Genomic DNA, 20,510 nt, shown 5'->3' on the forward strand with positions numbered 1-20,510 from the left:
GGGAAGCGTGTAAAGCTAAGGAATGACAAAAACCAAGTATTACGTAGAACATGTATTTGGGACATGGTAAGGCCTTACAATGCTAGCTATCCAGGTAATTTCAGGTTTATTACCATTTTATCCTTGACATGTTCATGTTACCTCCGCAGCCTCTCCCATTCTCTCTATAATTATTTGGAACTTTGTTGTTCTCCACATGAACCTTTCAAAAGCAGACTCCTTGATGTTACTGAGCAATTGTTATGTTTGTTATTTCCTCTGGTTTTATTTTATGGTACTGTCTTGGTTGATCTAACTTGTTAATAACGTACATTTTAAAAAATGTTTTTTCAGGCAAAATAACTAGTGATACTTGCTCTTCTGTGCTACCATCATGTCCTGCACCTCTTCCACTGACACCATCACGTCTTCCCCTACTTTTATTGTCTGCTTTCGTAAGTACAGGCCCCTTCTGGGCCTCTTACGTTCTTGTTCAATTTTCAAAGGACAGGCCCCTTCAAGTACAGCTGAGGCGGTCACAAACTTCAATATCCGTTTGGGCAACAGGAGGCCAACGGTCTCCATCCCCACAATACAACACCCACATTTAAAAAAAACAGTGTCTCCAAAACGTTAGAAATGTAATACCGGCAGAGAGATCATGTGTTCGAATCGTGATGTACAAAGCCCTTCTTGGAATGTACTTTAATTGTAAACTTTTCAAAGTCAAGGCCCAGAATGGGCCTGTACAATAATTGACTGTTTGCAAAAGTACATGCACAGAAGGGGACTGTAGTTTTACTGTCGAGGTGTGCCCCGTCTCCCTGGCCGTGAGCCATTTTTGTCCTCCATGACGAGGCTGCTATTTTGTTGTCTGGACGCTTGACCGCCTTCTTGGCTTCAAGGTCTTTGTAAACGTTTATTGTAAATGTGCGTACGCCACAGTTGACGTGTCCATTAAAGTCTCTGTGGGTGCAAGCAAACAGCGACGTCCAACACATCCAGCCTTTGACATGGCTACCTTCTTGTTGGGTGGAGTGGATATTAACTACACACAATAACCGTACTGGGAAACCTTCCTGACCCAGCTGTCTGTGGTGATGGATTGGCAGGAAGTTTTGCAGTCTCCCCCCGTTTTTTCACCTTGAATGATGGAGATGCCTGGTTAACCCCGGAGGTTTCATTGTTTAGAAGAAAATCGTACACCAGCTGTTCCCCTCTGGTCTTCATTGCAACCCTTAATCTGCAAATTGCTCTGATGCATTATACCTTTCAACTGGCAAGCCTCACATCACAGCAGGGGCACTGTGGTGGCTGCATGTTGAGGATCGTCTTTGTAAATGTAAACCTGCTGGCAGCTGTATAACAGGGCACGCACTCCCGTCCACCGCTATTTCCTTTTGGAAATGTAAGACAAAAGATGGGCCTTGGACCTTGAAAGTGCCTGGTTTCATTAATTTTTATAAGTACCGCTCAGCCTGTACTTGGTAAGTTGTTCACTTACTATCTTTACATGTGGTAGCAGTTTCTCAGGCTGCCACTGCGTAATCCGACTCCCATTCCGTGTAGTGGACCGGAAATCCAAACACCCGATGGCCTGAAAAAGCAAAGCTTGATTGACGCGTTTGAACTTTAATCCTCATGGACTTCCGGTCGGGGAGGAAGCCACTTATTGAAAACGTGTGCGGCTTTTACCTCGGTTTAGGGTCATCATTTTCCGTCATCGGCCTTGTAGGCTTCCCACTCTTTCAAATTTTCGGACGTTTATTGTAGAAGGGCTCTGATAAGTTCAATGAAAGATGTAAATATGTTGTCTTCTAATGCTGCTACTCCCGTCGCCCATTTCTGCAGCATAATCACAACCTCTTGCTGCAACCAGTGTACATGTTGTTCGCACAGTGCATGTTAAATGGGTGGTGTGGAGAAGCGTTCTAGGCTGTATCCATACTGGGTAATTTGTCAAACCCACTCGTCTATTGTGATGTGCAGCCAGACTGGTAGGAACTCTTCGAGTCGTCTCAAGACAGTTGTGTTATGGTGGGAGGTAGTGAGAATAAGTCACAGCTTGGTGTTGGTTGCGGATCTGGTGGTGTTACCTACCCGCGGGGGCAGAAATGTATTTAGATTCCCTCGGCCGGGAGCCTTTATGGGCGGGTGGCAGCAACTTGTCTGAAAACTGTAGGCCTTCCAGGCCTACCTATTTCTTAGGGTTACATTTGGCCTTTGTCAGGCTTTTAACAATGCCCATATTTTTTGTTAATGAAATCTGACTCCCAAGTACCTGTCCATACAGGCTAACATTAGTATTGGTTTTTCTTCCACCTGTGCACATTTCTTGGATTAATCAACACAATTTTTTTTTATGTCAAACACTGCCCCTGCTGCCATTCAATATGAAGATTTAACTGTAAAAAAGTACACATTTATTGTCTGCTGATTGCTTGGTCTTGACGGCTGCCTTTTGGTCCCCTTCCGCTTAAGTCAGTGTTCAAAAGTGCTTTTTCTTCAACCAAACCCCGTGCTTGAGCTTTGTCGGCGGAGACACCTTTAGTGTCCGCTGCTTGCTTGGTTTTGACTTTGCGTGATTGAAGTTTCTTCCGCAGTGCTCTCTTTTGGTTTCATTTTCTATGAATCGTGCAATTTTGTGTCACGCGTGGACACCTTGAATGTCCGTTGATTGCTTGTTCTTCACGGCTGCCTTTTGCAAACAAGAAGCTTAAAACACTCTGAGAATTCTCTGGAACTCTAAGGCTGATTTAAATCTGCTGTACTCTATGAGTGAGCGGTTGGAGGGTAGCACGGCAGACAAATAATAAAAACATCTTAATTGTAAGCTAGCTGTGAACCACCGGGACGCATATCGGTATAATGAGCCGGGAATCCAAGCATCCTTTCTTTATCATCTTTTATTGTCTGATTTCCAGAGCACAGTGCCTTTCAGAGTTGTGTTTGGGTATGCTTACTGTAAGTTCGATTAATGGACAATCGGTGATCCTGTGTTAAAATTAAAAATTAAAAAAGGGCCCTTTTGGGCCAGTACTTTTATTGCCCAATGTCTGAAGTACAGGCCCCTTCTTGCCATCGAATATGAAGATTTAAATGTGAAAAAGTACACCTACATTGGCCGCTGATTGCTTGGTCTTGACGGCAGGCTTTTGGTCCCCTTGCGCTTAAGTCAGTCTGCAAAAGTGCTGTTTCTTCCCCCCGTGCCTGAGCTTTGTCGGCGGGGACACCTTTTTCTCCGCAGATTGCTTGGTCTTGCTGTTAGGAGATTCACCACCGGGACGCATATCTGTATAATGTGCCGGGAATCCAAGCATCCTTTCTTTATCATCTTTTATTGTCTGATTTCCAGAGCACAGTGCCTTTCAGAGCTATGTTTGGGTATTGTCACTGTAAGTTCTATTAATGGACATTCGGTGATCCTGTGTTAAAATTCGAAATTAAAAGGGCCATTTTGGGCCAGTACTTTTATTGCCCAATGTCTAAAGTACAGGCCCCTTCTTGCCATTGAATGTGAAGATTTAAATGTTGAAAAGTGCACCTTCATTGGCCGCAGATTGCATGGTCTTGACGGCTGCCTTTTGGTCCCCTTGCGCTTAAGTCAGTGTGCAAAAGTGCTGCTTCTTCCCCCCGTGCCTGAGCTTTATTGGCGGGGACACCTTTTTCTCCGTTGATTGCTTGGTCTTGCTGTTAGGAGATTCACCTCCGGGACGCATATCGGTATAATGAGCCAGGAATCCAAGCATCCTTTCTTTATCATCTTTTATTGTCTGATTTCCAGAGCACAGTGCCTTTCAGAGTTGTGTTTGGGTATGCTTACTGTAAGTTCGATTAATGGACAATCGGTGATCCTGTGTTAAAATTCAAAATTAAAAAAGGGCCCTTTTGGGCCAGTACTTTTATTGGCCAATGTCTGAAGTACAGGCCCCTTCTTGCCATCGAATATGAAGATTTAAATGTGAAAAAGTACACCTACTTTGGCCGCTGATTGCTTGGTCTTGACGGCAGGCTTTTGGTCCCCTTGCGCTTAAGTCAGTGTGAAAAAGTGCTGTTTCTTCCCCCTGTGCCTGAGCTTTGTCGGCGGGGACACCTTTTTCTCCGCAGATTGCTTGGTCTTGCTGTTAGGAGATTCACCACCGGGACGCATATCTGTATAATGTGCCGGGAATCCAAGCATCCTTTCTTTATCATCTTTTATTGTCTGATTTCCAGAGCACAGTGCCTTTCAGAGCTATGTTTGGGTATTGTCACTGTAAGTTCTATTAATGGACATTCGGTGATCCTGAGTTAAAATTCGAAATTAAAAGGGCCATTTTGGGCCAGTACTTTTATTGCCCAATGTCTAAAGTACAGGCCCCTTCTTGCCATTGAATGTGAAGATTTAAATGTTGAAAAGTGCACCTTCATTGGCCGCAGATTGCATGGTCTTGACGGCTGCCTTTTGGTCCCCTTGCGCTTAAGTCAGTGTGCAAAAGTGCTGCTTCTTCCCCCCGTGCCTGAGCTTTGTCGGCGGGGACACCTTTTTCTCCGCTGATTGCTTGGTCTTGCTGTTAGGAGATTCACCTCCGGGACGCATATCGGTATAATGAGCCGGGAATCCAAGCATCCTTTCTTTATCATCTTTTATTGTCTGATTTCCAGAGCACAGTGCCTTTCAGAGTTGTGTTTGGGTATGCTTACTGTAAGTTCGATTAATGGACAATCGGTGATCCTGTGTTAAAATTCAAAATTAAAAAAGGGCCCTTTTGGGCTAGTACTTTTATTGCCCAATGTCTGAAGTACAGGCCCCTTCTTGCCATCGAATATGAAGATTTAAATGTGAAAAAGTACACCTACTTTGGCCGCTAATTGCTTGGTCTTGACGGCAGGCTTTTGGTCCCCTTGCGCTTAAGTCAGTGTGCAAAAGTGCTGTTTCTTCCCCCCGTGCCTGAGCTTTGTCGGCGGGGACACCTTTTTCTCCGCAGATTGCTTGGTCTTGCTGTTAGGCGATTCACCACCGGGACGCATATCTGTATAATGTGCCGGGAATCCAAGCATCCTTTCTTTATCATCTTTTATTGTCTGATTTCCAGAGCACAGTGCCTTTCAGAGCTATGTTTGGATATTGTCACTGTAAGTTCTATTAATGGACATTCGGTGATCCTGTGTTAAAATTCGAAATTAAAAGGGCCATTTTGGGCCAGTACTTTTATTGCCCAATGTCTAAAGTACAGGCCCCTTCTTGCCATTGAATGTGAAGATTTAAATGTTGAAAAGTGCACCTTCATTGGCCGCAGATTGCATGGTCTTGACGGCTGCCTTTTGGTCCCCTTGCGCTTAAGTCAGTGTGCAAAAGTGCTGCTTCTTCCCCCCGTGCCTGAGCTTTGTCAGCGGGGACACCTTTTTCTCCGCTGATTGCTTCGTCTTGCTGTTAGGAGATTCACCACCGGGGCGCATATCGGTATAATGAGCCGGGAATCCAAGCATCCTTTCTTTATCATCTTTTATTGTCTGATTTCCAGAGCACAGTGCCTTTCAGAGTTGTGTTTGGGTATGCTTACTGTAAGTTCGATTAATGGACAATCGGTGATCCTGTGTTAAAATTCAAAATTAAAAAAGGGCCCTTTTGGGCCAGTACTTTTATTGGCCAATGTCTGAAGTACAGGCCCCTTCTTTGCATCGAATATGAAGATTTAAATGTGAAAAAGTACACCTACTTTGGCCGCTGATTGCTTGGTCTTGACGGCAGGCTTTTGGTCCCCTTGCGCTTAAGTCAGTGTGAAAAAGTGCTGTTTCTTCCCCCCGTGCCTGAGCTTTGTCGGCGGGGACACCTTTTTCTCCGCAGATTGCTTGGTCTTGCTGTTAGGAGATTCACCACCGGGACGCATATCTGCATAATGTGCCGGGAATCCAAGCATCCTTTCTTTATCATCTTTTATTGTCTGATTTCCAGAGCACAGTGCCTTTCAGAGCTATGTTTGGGTATTGTCACTGTAAGTTCTATTAATGGACATTCGGTGATCCTGTGTTAAAATTCGAAATTAAAAGGGCCATTTTGGGCCAGTACTTTTATTGCCCAATGTCTAAAGTACAGGCCCCTTCTTGCCATTGAATGTGAAAATTTAAATGTTGAAAAGTGCACCTTCATTGGCCGCAGATTGCATGGTCTTGACGGCTGCCTTTTGGTCCCCTTGCGCTTAAGTCAGTGTGCAAAAGTGCTGCTTCTTCCCCCCGTGCCTGAGCTTTGTCGGCGGGGACACCTTTTTCTCCGCTGATTGCTTGGTCTTGCTGTTAGGAGATTCACCTCCGGGACGCATATCGGTATAATGAGCCGGGAATCCAAGCATCCTTTCTTTATCATCTTTTATTGTCTGATTTCCAGAGCACAGTGCCTTTCAGAGTTGTGTTTGGGTATGCTTACTGTAAGTTCGATTAATGGACAATCGGTGATCCTGTGTTAAAATTCAAAATTAAAAAAGGGCCCTTTTGGGCTAGTACTTTTATTGCCCAATGTCTGAAGTACAGGCCCCTTCTTGCCATCGAATATGAAGATTTAAATGTGAAAAAGTACACCTACTTTGGCCGCTGATTGCTTGGTCTTGACGGCAGGCTTTTGGTCCCCTTGCGCTTAAGTCAGTGTGCAAAAGTGCTGTTTCTTCCCCCCGTGCCTGAGCTTTGTCGGCGGGGACACCTTTTTCTCCGCAGATTGCTTGGTCTTGCTGTTAGGCGATTCACCACCGGGACGCATATCTGTATAATGTGCCGGGAATCCAAGCATCCTTTCTTTATCATCTTTTATTGTCTGATTTCCAGAGCACAGTGCCTTTCAGAGCTATGTTTGGGTATTGTCACTGTAAGTTCTATTAATGGACATTCGGTGATCCTGTGTTAAAATTCGAAATTAAAAGGGCCATTTTGGGCCAGTACTTTTATTGCCCAATGTCTAACGTACAGGCCCCTTCTTGCCATTGAATGTGAAGATTTAAATGTTGAAAAGTGCACCTTCATTGGCCGCAGATTGCATGGTCTTGACGGCTGCCTTTTGGTCCCCTTGCGCTTAAGTCAGTGTGCAAAAGTGCTGCTTCTTCCCACCGTGCCTGAGCTTTGTCAGCGGGGACACCTTTTTCTCCGCTGATTGCTTCGTCTTGCTGTTAGGAGATTCACCACCGGGGCGCATATCGGTATAATGAGCCGGGAATCCAAGCATCCTTTCAGAGCTGTGTTTGGGTATTCTCACTGTAAGTTCTATTAATAAACATTCGGTGATCCTGTTAAAATTCGAAATTAAATGGTGTGGGATGGTCAGGGGCAGGCGCGCAACACCCATTGAACTCACCGGGCTTCAGCACCCCTGTCGTATGTGGCCATTCCGGTATCAGTAATGCACAAAGGCATTGCCTCCCATTTTTTGGGGCCCGATATGTCAACTCATATTAAAGAATGTGTGACGTCATAAGGTGCGGTTCCGAAAGTCCATGTCCAGTTGGAAGGTCTCCCACTTGTGGGCCTGTACTTTTATGGCACAATTTTCAAAGTAGAGGCCCCCTCTTTCAAAGTACAGGCCCCTTCAAGTACAGCTGAAGCGGTCACAAACTTTAAGATCAGTTTGGAACACCTGAGGCCAGCGGACTTTCGCCATCCACACACACACATTTAAGGCACAGGCCCCTTCTGGGCCTGTACTTGTTGGGTCTGTTTTCCGAGGTACAGGGCCGTTCTGGGCCAATACTTTTATTGTTCAACTTTCAAAGTACAGGCCCAGAAGTTGCCTGTACTTTAATTGTCCGCTTTACATAGTACAGGCACCGAAGGGGGCTGCACTTTTACTGTTGAGGGTTGTCCCATTCCCCTGCCCGGGACCCTTTTTTGGGCTCCTGGGCGGGGGGCACCTGTTTCTTTGGATTTGGATTTGGAACTGCCCGCCTTCTTTGATTCCAGCTTTTTCTCTATTCACCTTTACCTTCTTCCGCCAAGGGCATCAAGCATTGCTGTAGTCTTCCATTTTGTCAAAGTCTAGACGAAGGAGATCATAGTCTTCGATCCACGAGACAGAGTGGCTGGCTGTCGACGTGTCTACCGTTCAGCCCCCTGTGACCCTGTTCTAACCTTTATTGGCTGCTGTTTGCTTGGTCTTGTCGACTGTCTTTTGGTCTACCTTGTAGACCACCAGCTGTTTATTGTTCTCTTTGAGATATGCGTGTGTCCCGTTCCCTCGTCCAGGACCCTTTGTTAACATTTGCTTTGTCATGGTGTTCACTCCGCGGCCTCTTTCATTATTTCATCGGTGCATCTTCCCCCCTCAATCCATTCATGGCATTTGTTCAACCGTCAAGGGTCTTTGTCACCTTGAAGTAAAAGACTGCTTTTATTTTGATCGCACTTACCTGTAGGTAGACCCGTTGATGTCGATGTACGTTTCTGTTGCAGTGGTTTTCTGTATATTTTTTCACGGGAAATGTTCACTTTCACCATTCACTGTCTGGATGGAAGGTTGCACACTTGTGGGCCTGTACTTTTATTGTTCCATTTTCGAAGTACAGGCCCCTTCTGGGCCTCTACTTTTATTGTCCAATTTCTAAATTTCTAAATTCTACTTTTATTGCACAATTTTCAAAGTACAGGTCCCCTCTTTCAAAATACAGGCCCCTTCAAGTACAGCTGAAGCGGTCACAAACTTCAAAATCAGTTTGGGCAACATGAGGCCAACGGTCGCCACCCACACAATACAACACACCCACATTTAAAAAGAACAGTGGCTCCAATTCGTTACATTTCTAGTACCGGCCGATAGATCATGTGTTAAAATTACAAAGTACAGGCCCCTTCTGGGCCTGTGCTTTTATTGTTCAATTTCCAAACTACGGGCCCCTTCTGGGCCTGTCCTTTCATTCTCTGTTTTCTGTTTTATTCTGTTTTCCAAAGTCTAGTCTCTTATTTGTTCCTGGAAAAATGGATAGCTAACGACATTAGTAGTCTTCCAGCACTTTTTTCTCCTGGTTCTTCTGCCGCCAAGAGTTACTGTTCTGGGCCTGTACCTTCATTATTGTGTTTTCTAGGTTCCAGGCCCCCTCTGGCACTCTACTTTTATTGTCCAATTTCAAAAGTACAGGCCCCTTCTGGACCTCTACTTTTACTGCCTGTTTTGCAAAGTACGGGCACCTTCTGGGCCTGTACTTTAATTGTTAAATTCTGTAGGTACAGACCCCTTCTGGGCCTGTAGTTCTATTGTTTGATTTCCAAAGTAGAGGCCCCTTCTGGGCCTCTACTTTTATTGTCAGATTTCCAAAGTACAGGGCGCTTATTACGTTATTGTTCAATTTTCAAAGTACAGGCCCCCTATTTCAAAGTACAGGCCCCTTGAAGTACAGCTGAAGCGGTCACAAACTTCAATATCCGTTTGGGCAACATGAGGCCAACAGTCGCCATCCACACAATACAACACACCCACATTTGAAAATTACAAAGTACAGGCCCCTTACGGGACTGTACTTTTATTGTTCAATTCTCAAAGTAGAGGCCCCTTCTGGGCCGGTACTTTAATTGTTAACTTTTCAAAGTCAAGGCCCAGAATGGGCCTGTACATTAATGTACTGACGAGGTGTGTCCCGTTTCCCTGCCCGGGTCCCATTTTTGCCCTCCAGGGCGGGGGCAGCTATTTTGTTGTCTGGACGCTTGGCCGCCTTCTTGGCTTCGAGCTCTTTATAAAAGTTTATAGTAAATCTGTGTACGCCAGAGTTGACGTGTTCATTAAAGTCTCTGTGGGTGTACCATTGTCCAACGATTCCCGAATGGGGCGCGCAGAGTAAGCCTTGTGATCCTTTGACTCTCGACAGATTACACATATGGGCTCCTGGTCATCCTCACAGAACAGTTTCAGTTTCTCTTCGTGTTCTTGGCACAGGTTCTCACCCTCGGGGGTCACGCCGAGCATGTGAAGCTGTTTGGCGATTTCTACAACATTTGCCAACTGCCTGTTTGGGCGGAGGGTTTTAGTCTCAAGTATTATTCTGCACTGAGGGCAGGAGAAGTCAGTCTGCAGCCCCTCCCAGTACCGAGAGATACAGGACAGACAAAAGACATGTCCACACTCCACGGGCACGGGGTCCGTGAAATATCCCAGACATATGGAGCACGTGGCCTCCTCCTTCAGGCTCCGGAGCTGGTTTGCTGCTGCCATGATCCAGCTGAAGGGGAAGAAGTGCAGTTTCGTTTTCCAATCCCAGTTCGTGATTTTTCCATGGTGGCAGCCACTTGTCTGAAAACTGTAGACCTTCCAGGCCTACCTATTTATTATGGTTACATTTCGCCTTTGTCAGGCTTCTAGCATTGCACCTTTTTGTTTGTTAATGAAATCCGACTCACAAGTACCTGTCCATACAGGCTAACATTAGTATTGGTTTTTCTTCCACCTGTGCACATTTCTTGGATTCATAAACATCGTTTTTTTTTATGTCAAACACTGCCCCTGCTGCCATTCAATATGAAGATTTAACTGCGAAAAAGTACACCTTTATTGTCTGCCGATTGCTTGGTTTTGACGGCTGCCTTTTGGTACCCTTCCGCTTAAGTTAGTGTGCAAAAGTGCTTTTTCTTCACCTACCCCGTGCCTGAGCTTTGTCGGCGTAGACACCTTTAATGTCCGCTGCTTGCTTGGTTTTGACGTTGCGAGATTCAGCCAACGCTCCCACATGCAGCAGAATGATTTTGAGCATCATATCCGTCCTTACGGTTGCACAGTATTCAATGAACCTATGGAAGTAAAAAATTTCATACATGAACATATAAGAGATGTGTGATGTTCCAAGATTCAAGTAGCATCCGGAGTAAGTGTGTCTTCCTCCATCTCTTCAGCATCCTCTATGATTCCCTTCCTTCTCAGGATTTATTTTCATTGGTAACCAGTCAGTGTACGAACATATTGACACTAGTTCATATGAAATTAAACAGAATTGCACGGTTGACAGGATCAACATGACTTCGGGCCAGTGGATGGGGCCAACATCCCTTGGCCACGCGGCACTTGAACATGGATGCGAGCCTCCAGCCCAGCTGGGCTTTGCATTGCTGGCTCATAAATGCAAGGTCCGTAGAAGGGAATTCACCTTGTTGGGCTGCACAGCACAAAAACCATACTTGTGACACTCAGTGGAATGGGACCCCTTCTGATCCCTGTAGTGGTAGCCTATGGCTGTGAGGTACCGGGGAAAGGCTCCCCCCATCTCTTCTCCTAGGCCCCTACTTTTATTGTCTGCTTTCGTAAGTACAGGCCCCTTCTGGGCCTCTTCCATTCTTTTTCAATTTTCAAAGTACAGGCCCCTTGAAGTACAGCTGAGGCGGTCACAAACTTAAATATCCGTTTGGGCAACATGAGGCCAACGGTCGCCATCCACACAATACAACACACCCACATTTAAAAAGAACTGTGGCTCAAATTCGTTACAAATCTAATACCGGCAGATAGATCATGTGTTAAAATCAGAAAGTACAAACCCCTTCTGGGCCTGTACTTTAATTATAAACTTTTCAAAGTCAAGGCCCAGAATGGGCCTGTACATGAATTGACTGTTTCCTAAAGTAAATGCACAGAAGGGGACTGCACTTTTACTGTTGAGGTGTGTCCCGTCTCCCTGCCCGGGACCCATTTTTGCCCTCCATGGCGGGGCTGCTATTTTGTTGTCTGGACGCTTGGCCGCCTTCTTGGCTTCGAGGTCTTTGTAAACGTTTATTGTAAATCTGCGTACGCCACAGTTGACGGGTCCATGAAAGTCTCTGTGGGTGCTAGCAAACCGCGACATCTATCCTGGACATGTAGCACTGTGTGAGCTGCAGATCATGGCTTCTTGTCACCAAACGGACGCATATCGGTATAGTGAGCCAGGAATCCAAGACATGCAGTCTTTATCATCTTTTATTGTCTGATTTCCAGAGTACAGTCCCTTTCAGAGCTGTGTTTGGGTATTCTCACTGTAAGTTCTAGTAATGGACATTCGGTGATCCTGTGTTCAAATTCGAAAGTACAGGACCCTTCTGGGCCTGTACTTTTAATTTTCATATGTCTAGAGTACAGGCCCCTTCTTGCCATTCAATATGAAGATTTAACTGTGAAAAAGTACACCTTCATTGGCCGCTGATTGCATGGTCTTGAGGGCTGCCTTTTGGTCCCCTTGCGCTTAAGTCAGTGTGCAAAAGTGCTGTTTCTTCACCCCGTGCCTGAGCCTTGTCGGCGGGGACACCTTTATTGGCCGCTGATTGCTTGGTCTTGTCGACTGTCTTTTGGTGCATCACACTTTTTCTTCAGCTTCTTCTATAGCCTTCGTGGGCAGACCTCAAACAGGTCTTTCGTGTTCAATGGATGTTTACACTTTTTAAACATTCTAAATCATTCGAAGTGGGAACTTCCACTATATTAACGAGGGGCTCTACTTCTCGACTAACTTTTTCAAACGCTGGCTGTCATGACTGTCTCTGGTACTCCAAGTAGTCTTTTTGCCTTTCATCACGGTTGTAAGGGCTTCATCCGACTGAAGACGATTCAACATCGTTGTGTGATTACAGCTTTTTTTTATTCACCTTTATCTTCTCCCGCCAAGGGCATCAAGCATTGCTGTACTCTTCCATTTTGTCAAAGTCAAAGTAGAAGTAGATAATAGTCTTCGATGAACAAGACACAATGGCTGGCCGTCGACGTGTGTACCGTTCAGCCCCCTGTGCCCCTGTTTTAACTTGTGGGCGTGGTTTGCTGCATTTTTTAACCGCTGGTTTCTTGGTGTTGGGCACTGTCTTCTGGTGCGCCATGAAGGCCTACAGCTCTTTATTGTTCTGCTGATTCGGGCTGCAAGAGTCAGTGTTCTTACGAAAGAATGGGTGAGCAATGTTGTTTTCAATGTTGATTAAGCTGAGGGAAGCACAAAACGAAGGGCAGAAAATAAAAACCATCGGCCGTTCTACTTAAACCAAACCACTTGAATTGTAATGTAATACATATCATTTTTCTTACCTTGTGTTAATGTTACCTATTAGAAGTCGGGATGCTTTGTCATTTCAATTTTTGTTGAATGTTCTACATCTGCATTCCATTTTTACCTGTGCAAAAGAGCTGTATCTTCACCCCGTGCCTGAGCCTTGTCGGCGGGGACACCTTTATTGGCTGCTGTTTGCTTGGTCTTGTCGACTGTCTTTTGGTCTACCTTGTAGACCACCAGCTGTTTATTGTTCTCTTTGAGATATGCGTGTGTCCAGTTCCCTCGTCCAGGACCCTTTGTTAACATTTGCTTTGTCATGGTGTTCACTCCGCTGCCTCTTTCATTATTTCATCGGTGCATCTTCTCCCCTCAATCCATTCATGGCATTTGTTCAACCGTCAAGGGTATTTGTCACCTAGAAGTAAAAGACGGCTTGTATTTTGATTGCACTTACACCTGTAGATAGACCCGTTGATGTCAATGTACGTTTCTGTTGCAGTGGTTTTCTGTATATTTTTTCCATAGGACTGGAAACACGCTGAAGTGAGACCCCTCCTGAAAAGAGCTGTCTTTGTTTCGAGCTCTTTGTAAAGGTTCATTGTAAATCTGTGTACGCCAGAGTTGACGGGTCCATTACAGTCTCTGTGGGTGACATGTATCCTGGACATGTAGCACTGTGCTGCAGATCATGGCTTCTTGTCAGCACCATCCAGACGCATATCTGTATAGTGAGCCAGGAATCCAAAAGAACCAGCCTTTCACATGGCTCCCTTCTTGTCATGGAAGCTCACACAGTGCTACATGGACCCTGACATGGCTCGACATCAGTATGTGTTTTCTATTTCAGGCCATGTGTATGAAATGTTTGTTTTCTACTTTAATTTGTCTTCACATTTGTCTTTTTTCTTTTCTGCAACGATAATGTCCGCTATAGTATTGGACAGTAGGACGTCTTTCCTAACCAGGATCGTGGCCGCATCTTAGCCTCATTTTATAAACAGATGACAGTATTTGGTGAAAGTGGTTTGACTACGACTTCTTTGCGCCCGCCAGTGGAACTCCATTCATCTCGGCAGAGGCGGTCATCTCTTTTAAGATCAGATCTGAGAAGCCACCCTTAGCCTGCCTTATAAGTTGTGTGTGAAAGGTTATTCTCCCAGCTGTTCTTAGCCTCCTTCTTTCTTCACAGATTCTTGTGGTGTTTTGAGAAATGCTTTGCGCATGCACTCCAGGCAGCCACACCTGGCTATCTGGTTCCGTTCGACATGGCTCGTGTGTTTCCTTTTTTCAAAACTGCATAAAATAGTCGACGCTCCTTGTTGACCACAGTGTGCCTGCAGAATTGCCTCAAATAAAAAAAATTCAAGTCCGCACAGACTTCATCTTCAGGCCTTATCAACCAGTCAAACTAATGATTTACTCGTGACACAACTGACTCAGATGGTCCAGATTCCCCTCTTCACCAGTAAGCACTATACCTAGCAGGGGTGGTAGACGTCTGGACACCATTTCCAACACCGTTTCAACCATAGCACAAAGTACAGTTTAGCAACATTAATCTTAATAGGTTGACTGCGCTGTGCATTATAACGGAGTCTAGTGGTTTGTTGTACACTCATAGCCTAATTAATGGTTGTTTTCATCGCACCAGATGTGGGTGTCAGCTATCTTGTGATTCTTTTTTGCTCATTTTGTTCTGTGTTCCGTATTCCTTTGCAATATTCAATGACGTTTTTTAAACACTTACATAGTCCACGTGTCTTTTTTCAAAATTCTCAAAGTATCTGCAACAGGTTTAATGCGGAGGTGGGTGGGTTTGGTAATAAATCATGCAAGATGTTCAAGTTGCAGAATCACAATAAAATGGATTCCAACAATATAGGATAACAACAAACAGAATGCCAGTGAGTCGGTCAGAAGATGTCACAAGATCACTGACCACACGCAGAAAAGCCTACCAGGGTGGAGCCCAAAAAGTGACTGGGGGTGAAAGGAAAAGACATTGCTGAATAAGTTTTTTAAAAACTGCAAAATGAAGGAGTGGTCAATAGCTTTGTACTCTGTATGCAGTACAATGAACTGTATGTTGTGCAGTGTGCATTCTTGTATGGTTCTCTTGGTCCACTCGTGGAAGAATGGAGGTAACCTGCCTCCTAGTGAAGTTGCATATTTTGGAATGCCATCAAGGTGTGTACCACCTCCCCCCAACCCCCTTGAGTTTTTTTGGGACTCTTTGGAGTGGGGGGGGGGGGGGAGGAGGAAGCATTTTGGGCCGCTGGATTATTAAGATTGGCAGCTGTCTTATTGGCCACCTTCTAAGAGCCCAGCTCTTTTTTTGTTCACCTTGAATGATCTAGAGGCATGGATACTCCTGTTTTGCTCAGAAATTCTTGTAGTGTTGTCTAATGAGGCACGCTCCCCATCCACTCAGGCTATCTGGTTTGGTGGGAAGTGGCTCTGACCCTGGGGCAGACTTTTACAATCCACCTGCCTACTTGCATTTCCCTTAATATTTTAAAAAAGTATTTTATGTTTCCATTCCACCTTTTCGATAAAACTGGGTTAGTCATTAATGTAATTTGAGGATCCTTTGCAGACCTTCATGGTCGCATCTTATCAGTCACCCATCGCCAAATTTTGATGCAAACATACCGATGTGCGTCAACACCTTATTTTTTTTTTTAATTCTCTATCAAATGCAACGCCTGTATCAGATTGGAAATTAACTGTACTTATCTATGCACTCCCAGTGATCAACATCCTTGGACACTTAACACACACTCCTCACAAGTACTGACCTGTCCATAAACTAACAATGGTATTCTTTGTTTTCAGGTTAATTCAGACTTATGTAGGCTGATGGGATGGGTTGGTGATCCTTGTCAGGCGACCTGTCAGATGTTTCCCTTCTGCTTGAAGGACCCGATAGGCAACAGTACACTATATTAATGAAATGATTTTTTAAAAACATGTTTACCTTGCACATTCAGTCTTTGTGGTTGTATGCAACAGTGGCTTGCAGTATATATACAAGGACACTTATCGTACCACTTTACCAGGTAAATATGAAATTGTTTCATTGTACTGTCTGTCAACATTTTTTGGATGATCCCTGTGAGATGTTCAGCTCCGTGGCAGCGGGGCCAGCTTTCTGGGCCACTGCATTCTTGGTCTTGCCAGCTGCCTTTAATCCTGCTGTAAAATACACTAGTATTATTGGACATGTGTGATTTTCAGATGCATCACCTTTGTACACTTTGACCACAGCATGGCCATTTTTTGAGCTTATTGGCTTGTGGCCCTTGATTGTGCTTCCCATGCAGTATTTGGCAAAGACTTTGGAAATTTGGAATCATCAACTTTTAGAATGACAACAGTAATGACCATCTATGTGTAGATGATGACAAGAAATTATATCTTTTTTTGAAAATTCATAAATTTTCAGACTCTAAACAAGAAGTCAACTGCTGTTCTAGCAACGAGATTGAAGGAATTACATAGCTCAGAGACTGCTACTCCTGAGGCGGAAGCCGGGAGATTGTTTGTTTGTGATTTTAAAACTTGCAACTTGTGCTTTGTGTATATTTTACTCACCTGCCGCCCCCCCTGATCACTCCCACGCAGCGGACCTAGCGCTGACGGAGGGAAATTGACGACGCCTTCGGCGAGCACTGAGGCCACGCCCACTCCTCAGGCCACGCCCCCCGCCCATAGTTTAAAAGGCGCGCTGACCAATACGCGCTCAGAAGACTGCTACTCCTGAGGCGGAAGCCGGGAGATTGTTTGTTTGTGATTTTAAAACTTGCAACTTGTGCTTTGTGTATATTTTACTCACCTGCCGCCCCCCCTGATCACTCCCACGCAGCGGACCTAGCGCTGACGGAGGGAAATTGACGACGCCTTCGGCGAGCACTGAGGCCACGCCCACTCCTCAGGCCACGCCCCCCGCCCATAGTTTAAAAGGCGCGCTGACCAATACGTGCTCAGAAGACTGCTACTCCTGAGGCGGAAGCCGGGAGATTGTTTGTTTGTGATTTTAAAACTTGCAACTTGTGCTTTGTGTATATTTTACTCACCTGCCGCCCCCACTGATCACTCCCACGCAGCGGACCTAGCGCTGACGGAGGGAAATTGACGACGCCTTCGGCGAGCACTGAGGCCACGCCCACTCCTCAGGCCACGCCCCCCGCCCATAGTTTAAAAGGCGCGCTGACCAATACGCGCTCAGAAGACTGCTACTCCTGAGGCGGAAGCCGGGAGATTGTTTGTTTGTGATTTTAAAACTTGCAACTTGTGCTTTGTGTATATTTTACTCACCTGCCGCCCCCCTGATCACTCCCATGCAGCGGACCTAGCACTGACGGAGGGAAATTGACGACGCCTTCGGCGAGCACTGAGGCCACGCCCACTCCTCAGGCCACGCCCCCCGCCCATAGTTTAAAAGGCGTGCTGACCAATACGCGCTCAGAAGACTGCTACTCCTGAGGCGGAAGCCGGGAGATTGTTTGTTTGTGATTTTAAAACTTGCAACTTGTGCTTTGTGTATATTTTACTCACCTGCCGCCCCCCCCTGATCACTCCCACGCAGCGGACCTAGCGCTGACGGAGGGAAATTGACGACACCTTCGGCGAGCACTGAGGCAACGCCCACTCCTCAGGCCACGCCCCCGCCCATAGTTTAAAAGGCGCGCTGACCAATACGCTCTTAGAAGACTGCTACTCCTGAGGCGGAAGCCGGGAGATTGTTTGTTTGTGATTTTAAAACTTGCAACTTGTGCTTTGTGTATATTTTTCTCACCTGCCGCCCCCCCTGATCACTCCCACGCAGCGGACCTAGCGCTGACGGAGGGAAATTGACAACGCCTTCGGCGAGCACTGAGGCCACGCCCACTCCTCAGGCCACGCCCCTCCTCTCTACTTAAATGTGTCAACACAGGAAGCGCAGCGGACGGGCGCAGCGGGCGCGCCGTCAGCGCGCCGAAGGCGCGCCAAAGGCAAGCCCGTCTGGGCCCGTCCGGACAGCCGGCCCCAGGCCCAGCCACTCTGCCCATTTTAGCCAGGAACTACCGGACCTACTCCCGTGAGGAGCTTCTAGCCTTAAATACCCAAAAACATCCCTCCTGCACGCGCATCCTGAAGGGTGATAACCAATTCACCAGATGCACCATCTGCAACCCCGCAGATCAAGACCCGGCACACAATGGCCTGCACCTAGGCCTACTCAACTGCAGGTCGCTTGTGAAGCACTCGCACGAAATTAACCTTTCAATCACAAACCACGCCTTAGACATCTTGTTTCTCACTGAAACCTGGCTCACCCCCAGCAGTGGCCCCGATATCGTCCTTGCACTCCCCCCCGGGTACCTTATGTGCTCGCTGAATAGACCAGAGGGTAGAGGAGGTGGATTAGCAATAATCCTCAAGGACGGCTTTACCTGCAGAACATCTGACGGCAACATCAAGGGACACGAAAGCTGTCACTTCACTATTCAAATTTCCCCAGTTACCTCGCTGTCTGGAACACTGGTATATCGCCCCCCGGGCAATCTAGCAGACTTTCCGAACAAAATCATCGATCAGACCTCCATTAAATGTACGTCTTCCACCAACTACCTACTACTGGGAGACTTCAATGTACACTTCTTGGACCCGGTCGACAAGCAGGCCAGTGAACTGCTACAGGACATCACCTCCATCGGCCTTGACCTAAAAAACCCACAGGCCACTCATGAAAGAGGGCAACTGCTCGATCTCATCTTCTCAAACATCCCAGACCTGAAAACCCTTGATCACATCCCCCTCCCCTGGACTGATCACTTCCTGGTCCCCTTCGTATGGGACATCGACATTCCGCCCCCTCAACCTCCAAAAACCAGAACTTATACCAGACGATGGCAGAAATTGGAACCAGACGTATGGGCAGCCAAACTAAGGGAACACGTGCCCTACCCCTCTCAAGACACCATAGCAGCGGACAAGGAACTTAACACCTGGGTTACCCAATCGCTTGACGCCATCCTGCCTAAAATCAACTCTCTGAAACACACCAAGAGAGTTAACCCTTCACCCTGGTATACCCCTGAACTCAACCTTCTGCGTAAGGTTTGCAAAAGGAATGAACGCCTCTGGAGGAAGGAAAAAACAGAGGTGAAAAAAGAAACATTTCGTACCTCCGTAAAATCCTACAAAAAGGAGCTACGCAACACCAAAATCGGTTTCTACGAGAGCAGAATCAAAAACGCTGCCTGCTCGGCCCACGAAACCTACTCCGTTCTTAAAGAACTCCTCCACGCCCCGACCCCCCACTCAAACCTCTCGATCCTAAAGAAGCAGAAAGCAAATGCTCCAATCTCGCCACCTTCTTTGACGAGAAGATCCAAAAAATTCTCCTGGCTATACCCCCCCCTGAACCGGCTCATACGGATCAGGATCTTACCATCTCTACCACTAACCCCTCCCATCCGTCTGATAGCCCCCGACCCTCCCTGGATGTCTTTGGCCCAGTGACAACGGAAGAGGTAGGGGCAACTTTGGCCTCAATTAAAAGTGGTTCCCCCCTCGACCCCGCACCCCTCCGCTTCCTGAAAAAAGTGTCTAGCACCATCATCCCCCCCCTTACGGCTCTGATTAACTCCTCCCTTTCGGAGGGCACAGTTCCCCCCAGCTGGAAAGCGGCAGCAGTTAAAGGTCTACTAAAAAAACCCTCTCTAGACCCTCAGGACCTCTCCAATTACAGGCCCATCTCCCTTCTCCCAGGAAACAGTAAGATCGCTGAGAAGTTAGTGAACAAACAACTGTCACTTTTCCTGGAGAGCAATAACCTATTAGGGGTCTCCCAGACAGGGTTCCGTCCAGGTCAGGGCACTGACATCGCCCTCCTGGCAGCAGTGGAGAAGGCCAGAAGCATTTTGGATACGGGAGGATCAGTGGCAGTGATCCTCCTGGACCTCAGTGCGGCCTTCGACACTGTAGACCATCCCACCCTAATCCAACGACTGGGAGAAATTGGATTAAGGGGTATGGCCCTGAAGTGGCTAAAATCTTTCTTATCAGGCCGTTCCTTCCAGGTTTGGGAGAACGACAGCCACTCACCTATCATCCCCCTCCGCTGTGGAGTGCCGCAGGGCTCATCTTTGAGCCCTACGTTATTCAACGTGTACATGGCCCCACTGGAGAAGAGGGTTAGTTCGTTTGGCGTTTCAATTATCAACTACGCCGACGACACCCAGTTGGTGGTAACCCTCTCACATCCCCATCACGCCCCCTCTGATCTCCACAGTTGCCTCTCCGAAGTCCACCGATGGATTAATCTCTCATCGTTAAAGCTGAACGGGTCAAAGACCGAGATACTCATGCTGGGTCATAAGGGGCCCTCCCTGCCACCTCACCTCTGGCCCAGCTGCTTGGGTGACCCTCCCACTCCCAAGGACGAGGTCAAAAGCCTAGGCGTGTGGATCGAGAAGGACCTGAGCTTCAACACTCAGGCAAAAAAGACGGCAGGGACATGCTTCGGTCTCCTCAGAGCCTGTAGGAAGATCTTTCCTCTGCTCCCCGCAAACGCAAGGAAGCTCCTCATTCAGGGCCTTA

The sequence above is a fragment of the Lissotriton vulgaris genome, chromosome 8, assembly GCF_964263255.1.
Source record: "Lissotriton vulgaris chromosome 8, aLisVul1.2, whole genome shotgun sequence".
Taxonomy (NCBI): domain Eukaryota; kingdom Metazoa; phylum Chordata; class Amphibia; order Caudata; family Salamandridae; genus Lissotriton; species Lissotriton vulgaris.